A 6,827-nucleotide genomic window follows, 5' to 3' on the forward strand; every position below is an offset into this window, starting at 1 on the left:
ACCTTATAAGATTTTGGAGATCCTTAATCCCGTTTCTTTCCGATTGGCTCTTCCAGTTACGTTTAAGATCCATAACGTGTTTCATAAATCTTTATTGCAGAGGTTTGTGGAGTCAGTAGTTCCTATGGCGGCACCTCCTGACCCTGTATTGGTTAAAGGCAATTTGGAGTATGAGGTAGAGAAAATATTGGATTCTCGTTTGGCTAGACAGAGACTCCAGTACTTCGTCAAATGGAAGGATTATGGCCAAGAGGATAATTTATGGGTCTCTACTTTTGACATTCATGCCAAAAGATTGGTTCGTGCTTTTCACCGAGCCCATCATGATCGGCTTGGTGGCGTGGATGAGGGTTTGGTGACCCCTCCTCAAGGGGGGGGTACTGTTGTGAATTCGCTTTCTGGCCTCCCTCTGGTTATTACTGAAGGTAGTGGAGCTGGTCAGATCGACAGAGGGGTTGCGAGTTCTCTTTCTGGGCTCCCTCTGGTGGTTACTGGAGGTGATGGAGCTGATCTGATTGACAGAGGCTTGCCACCTGATAATGATGATGACGATTGGAGATCTGGGGTTTCAGATTGGGATTTAAGACAGCCAACTCCCTCTATCCCTGCTGGTGATTTGCTTCCTGTTCCTCCTGAGGTCTGATTTCTCCAGCTCTGTCCCTGCATGTTCAACTAAGTGGTTTATTTGCCATTCTGTTTGCATTTGATCTGGTTTTGTCAATCTCTTCTTGGTGCGGGTCAGCCAGCTCCGGCTGGGGCTGTGCTGAATCACCGCCCATATGTTACTGCTTGTGCCAGTTTGTTTTATCCCCTGTTAGATTGGTCTCTTTTTGCACTGCTTTCAGAATATACCAGAGTGCTGATATAGTGGGGGGCGAAGTCGTGTGACTTCAGTATTTTTTGCATCAGACGTGTTGGACTTTTTGCAGGGTTTTTTGTGTGATTGCAGACAGTGTCTTTCCTTTCCTGTCCTGTCTAGTCAGTGTGGGCCCCATCATTTTCTCAGTCTATTTTCCTGCCTGTGTTTGTGTTTTCATCTTGTCTCACCGACAATATATGTTTGGGGGCTATCTATTCCTTTGGGGTCTGCTCTGGGGCAGTTTAGATTTCCCCTTTCTTGCTTTAGGCTTAGTTAGCTCTCCGGCTGTGCCAAGGCATCTAGGATCATCGTAGGTACGCTTCACGGCTACTGCTAGTTGTGTGGATAGGATCAGGGGTCTGCAATCCTCTTAGGTACCAACCTCTCTGGTTTTCTGTGGCTTAGCCTGGACCTGCTCTCCTCCTCGGTGACCCATTCATAACAGATTACTCAAGTGAACACAAAATGCAGTTTTTAAATTAAGAAGATCTTTACTATTAAGGGAAAAAGAAATCCAAACCTACATAGTCCTGTGTAGAAAAGTGATTCCCCCCTTAAAACATAAATTAACTGTAGTTTGTCACATTTAGGAAGCAGAGTTCAAATCAAGAAATCACTTAAATAGGACCTGCTTGACAAAGTGAAGTAGACGAAAAGATCCTCAAAAGCTAGACATCATGCCGTGAGCCAAAGAAATTCTGCAAAAAGTGAAAAAAACATTAATTGAGATCTATCAGTCTGGAAAAGGTTTTAAAGTCATTTCTATAGCTTTGGGACTCAAGTGAACCACAGTAAGAACCATTATCCACAAATTGTCATGATCCATTTTTGGATCTGTGGCAGATCTGGATTCTCACATATAAACTTTTTTCCTTTCTGGCCATCGGGGGTTAATGTCTGTTTTTCCTCCCGGTGGCCACTTGTGTAATTACATTGCTGGTGAGTTTGCTGATGCAGGTGGTGACCACTCCACCTTCATTTTAAAGGTCACCTGATGCATCACCTGACTGTTGGTTATATAGATCCTTTTGGATAACAACCGTGCTGAAGACAGGAGGTTGCTGGTGCAGTGGTGCTTCAGCTGAAAGCTGTTATCTGGTGCCTTACTCTGCTGTGCGGTGCATTGCAGCAGAGAAAGCTAAGTGTGGTTTTTGTTTCCCTGTTCTTTTTGCTGTCTGTGTATCCTTACCTTGTGTTGTATTAGTGCAGCGGTGGGACCAGTGTCTTCACTTGCCAATTCCCACTTAGGGATAGGTGCAGGGCAAGCGAGGGCTAAGGTAGCCTGCTCGGTGACAGGTTGAAAGAACCTGTACAGGGACACTAGTAAGAGCAGGGCACATCCTCAGGAGAGTGCAGGAGGTGTCCATTCCCCCTTTCCCTATCGCAGGGCCCACCATTGTAATTGTTTCCCGGTGTTCCCTGTTTGTTTTACCATTTAGTGACCAACCGATTGTTGGGTTGTGTCACACAGGACCAGTCACTTCATGACACAAATGGCGAAAACATTGGAAATTACCACAACAGTTCAGCGACGATGCGTCCAAGAGGCCACAAAAGACCCCACAACAACATCCAAAGAACTGTAGGCCTCAATTGCCTCAGTTAAGTTCAGTGTTCATGACTCCACCATAAGAAAGAAACTGAGCAAAAATAGCCTGTATGGCAGAGTTCTAAAACAAAAAACACTGCTGAACAATAAGAGCATAACTTCTCATCTCAGTTTTACCTGAAAATTTATTGATAATCCCCAATACTTTTGGAAGAATTTTCTGTGGACTGAAAAAAGTAAAACTTTTTGGAAGGTGTATGTCCCATTACAACTGGAGTAGAAGTAACAGCATTTCGGGAAAGGAACATCGTACCAACAGTAAAATATGGTGGCGGTAATGTGATGGACTGGGGCTGTTTTGCTGCCTCAGGACCTGGAAGACTTGCTGTGGTAAATGGAACCATGAATTCTGCCATCTACCAAAAAATCCTGAAGGAGAATGTCGGGCCATCTCTTCGCGACTTCAAGCTGAAGCGCACTTAGATTATGCAGCAGGACAATGATCCAAAACACACCAGTCCTGCTCTTAATGGCAGAAGAAAAACAAAATTAAGACTTTGGAGTGACCTTCTTATAAGAGCTAATGCTTTTTATTTTTCAGTCAACATAGACTTGTGAGGGCTTGTTTATTGCAGGACAAGTTGTAGTTTTGAAAGGCACCATTCGTTTTGCCATATAATGTTGTTTGAAATAGAGGGAAAAAGTGTAATAACATGGTGAAAAAAATTAAATTCTGAAACTGTTTTTTTGGTTTTGTTTTTACGACATTCACTGTAGAATAAAAATGACCTGGAAACTTGATTGTCCACTTCAGTATAATTTTGTCAATGTCAAACATGCATGAATTTTTTTTCTATTTAAGTGATAAAAAAAATTTCAGAATATTACAAACAAATTGCACAAAAAGTTGTAACTTTCCAAAACTCGTAACATTTGAATTTTTCTGTTGATGAGATTGACTGAAGGCTTTTTTTTCTTTGGGAGATGATTTTTTTTATTGATACCCATTCAGTGTATATCCACTGCTTTAATTTGACATTATTACATTTTAGAAGGTGATGTGACCAGAAAAACTGGTGTTTTGATTTTTTTCTCTTTACAGCATTTAGCAATTGGGTTAATTAATTCTTTTTTTTAATATATTTACTTTTATGTATGCGGTAGTACCAAAACATTTTATTTTTCTTTATTATTGTTTTCCTTTTACTATTTTTAGTAAGGAAAATGGGGTGATTTAAACTTTAGTATATTTTTTTTAATTTTTAATTTTCTTTTTCTTTAGTTTTTTATATTATCTTTTTGTTTCAATAGGGGACCTGAACCTGCGATGGTTTGATCACTTTTAGGGCTCATACTGACGCTCTGGTCGAAGTGCCGGCGGCAGTGCCCGGTTTTCATGCGAGAGACTCGCATGAGAATTGTTCGAGTCTCTCGCAAGTGAGTATGAGCCCTTAGGCCGGGGTCACACTAACCGACAATAAATACGGTCCGTATTTTACATGCGTAATACGGAGAAATGTCTTATTAGTTACAAACCCATGCTGACTCTGTTTAATCACTTCATTCTTATCCAGGTATTGACATACATGTTGTTTAATAATTTGTTCAAAGATCTTTCCTGGTATAGAAGTCAGACTCACCGGCCTATAGTTACCTGGGTCCACCTTCTTCCCCTTTTTGAAGATAGGAACAACATTTGCTCTTCTCCAGTCTTCTGGCACTTCTCCTGTTCTCCAAGCACTAAATTGGTTTTGTAACCTCATTGAGCTTTGAACTTCATAGCCAGGTGTATCAAATCATGAGAAAAGGTATTTATCATAGAATCATAGAATCATAGAATCGTAGAGTTGGAAGGGACCTCCTGGGCCATCTGGTCCAACCCCCTGCTCAAAGCAGGATTCGCTAAATCATCCCAGTCAGATGTCTGTCCAGCCTCTGTTTGAAGACTTCCATTGAAGGAGAACTCACCACTTCTCGTGGCAGCCTGTTCCACTCATTGATCACTCTAACTGTCAAAAAGTTTTTTCTAATATCTAATCTGTGTCTCCTCCCATTCAGTTTCATCCCATTGCTTCTAGTCTTTCCTTGTGCAAATGAGAATAAAGTTGATCCTTCTACAATGTGACAGCCCTTTAGATATTTGTAGACAGCTATTAAGTCTCCTCTCAGTCTTCTCTTTTGCAAACTAAACATTCCCAAATCCTGCAACCTTTCCTCATAAGACAGGGTTTGCAGACCGGTCACCATTCTGGTCGCTCTTTTCTGAACTTGCTCCAGTTTGTTGATGTCTTTTTTAAAATGTGGTGCCCAAAACTGGACACAATATTCCAGATGAGGTCTGACCAAAGATAAGTAGAGGGAAATAATGACTTCACGTGATCTAGACTGTATGCTTCTGTTAATACATCCTAGAATTGCATTTGCCTTTTTTGCTGCTGCATCACACTGTTGACTCATATTCAGTCTGTGATCTATTAGTATACCCAAGTCTTTTTCACATGTGCTGTCACTTAGCCCTATTCCTCCCATTCTATATATGCTTTTTCCATTTTTATTGCCCAGATGTAGTACTTTGCATTTCTCCCTGTTAAAAACCATTCTGTTAGTTGCTGCCCACTTCTCCAGTTTATTTAAATCTTTTTGAATCCTCTCTCTCTCTTCTCTATTATTAGCTATCCCTCCTAGCTTTGTGTCATCAGCAAATTTAATCAGTTTACCCTCAATTCCTTCATCTAAATCGTTGATAAAGATGTTGAACAATACAGGGCCCAGGACAGAGCCCTGTGGTACCCCACTTGAGACATTCTTCCAACTGGATGTGCAGCCATTTACGACCACTCTTTGGGTCCGATCACTAAGCCAGTTATGAATCCACCTAACAGTTGCCTTGTCCATTCCATACTTAATCATTTTTTCAATAAGGATTGTATGAGAGACTTTGTCAAATGCTTTGCTGAAGTCAAGATATACTATATCTACAGCATTTCCTTGATCCACCCAATCAGTGATACCGTCATAGAAGGAAATTAAGTTAGTCTGACATGACTTATTAGTTACAAACCCATGCTGACTCTGTTTAATCACTTCATTCTTATCCAGGTATTGACATACATGTTGTTTAATAATTTGTTCAAAGATCTTTCCTGGTATAGAAGTCAGACTCACCGGCCTATAGTTACCTGGGTCCACCTTCTTCCCCTTTTTGAAGATAGGAACAACATTTGCTCTTCTCCAGTCTTCTGGCACTTCTCCTGTTCTCCAAGAATTTTCAAAGATTATAGAGAGGGGTTCAAAAATTTCTTCTGCTATCTCCTTCAGTACTCTGGGGTGTAATTCATCTGGACCTGGAGACTTGAATTCATTTAGGCTAGCTAAGTGTTTCCTCACTATCTTTCTGTTTATAGATATCCTGGATTCTTCTATTCCCTTAATAGGACAGTGAATAACAGTTGATGTTACATTTCCTTTCTGAGAGAAAACAGATGCAAAATAGGAATTTAAAAGTTCAGCCTTCTCAACATCCTGTCTTACCATTTCATCATTTTCATCCTGTAAAAATCCTATGGCATCTTTGACTTTTCTTTTACTTTTGACATATCCCCAAAATCCTTTATTATTGCTTTTGACATCTCTTGCAAGCCTCAATTCATTTTCAGCTTTAGCTAATCTGATTTGTGCCCTGCAGGTTCTGCAGACAGCATTATATTCTTCTTTAGATATGCCTCCCTCTTTCCATTTTATAAACATTTTTTTCTTCCTTTTTAGCATGTGCTTAAGTTCTGTGTTCATCCATCCTGGTTTCCTTAACTGCTTCCTATTCTTCCCTCTTTTCGGAATTGTTAACAACTGTGCTTTGAGAATTTCATTTTTCAAGATTTCCCATCCTTCCTGGACATTTTTGTCTTTAAGGATATCCAGCCATTGGATCCCTCCAATTCTCTTTCTGAATCCCTTCAAATCTGCCTTTCTGAAATCTAACCTTGAAGTCTGAGTCTTCACAGGTCTTCCGCCTCTAGTTATCCAAAATTCTAAAATAGCATGGTCGCTACCTCCTAGGGTCCCAGCCACTTTTACCTCCTCAACCATTTCCTCCCTGTTTATAAGGATTAGATCCAAAGTAGCAGTTCCCCTTGTTTTCTCCCTTACCTTTTGGAAGATAAAGTTGTCAGCAAGAGAGGATAAGAATTTCCTTGACCTGTTAGTTTTGCCTGAGAGAGGTTCCCAACAAATGTCTGGATAGTTGAAATCTCCCATGACAACTATGTCATATTTTTTGGAGAACTTGGCCATTTGATGCATAAAGAGTTCATCCATAGCTTCAGCTTGCACAGGCGGCCTGTAGTAAATGCCTACAATGGTGTCCTTTCCATTGTTCTGTCCTTGTATTCTTACCCAAACAGTTTCCACAGAACTCCCAGT

The sequence above is a fragment of the Dendrobates tinctorius genome, unplaced genomic scaffold (genome assembly GCF_039654945.1).
Source record: "Dendrobates tinctorius isolate UK_male_01 unplaced genomic scaffold, ASM3965494v1 ptg000046l, whole genome shotgun sequence".
Lineage (NCBI taxonomy): Eukaryota > Metazoa > Chordata > Amphibia > Anura > Dendrobatidae > Dendrobates > Dendrobates tinctorius.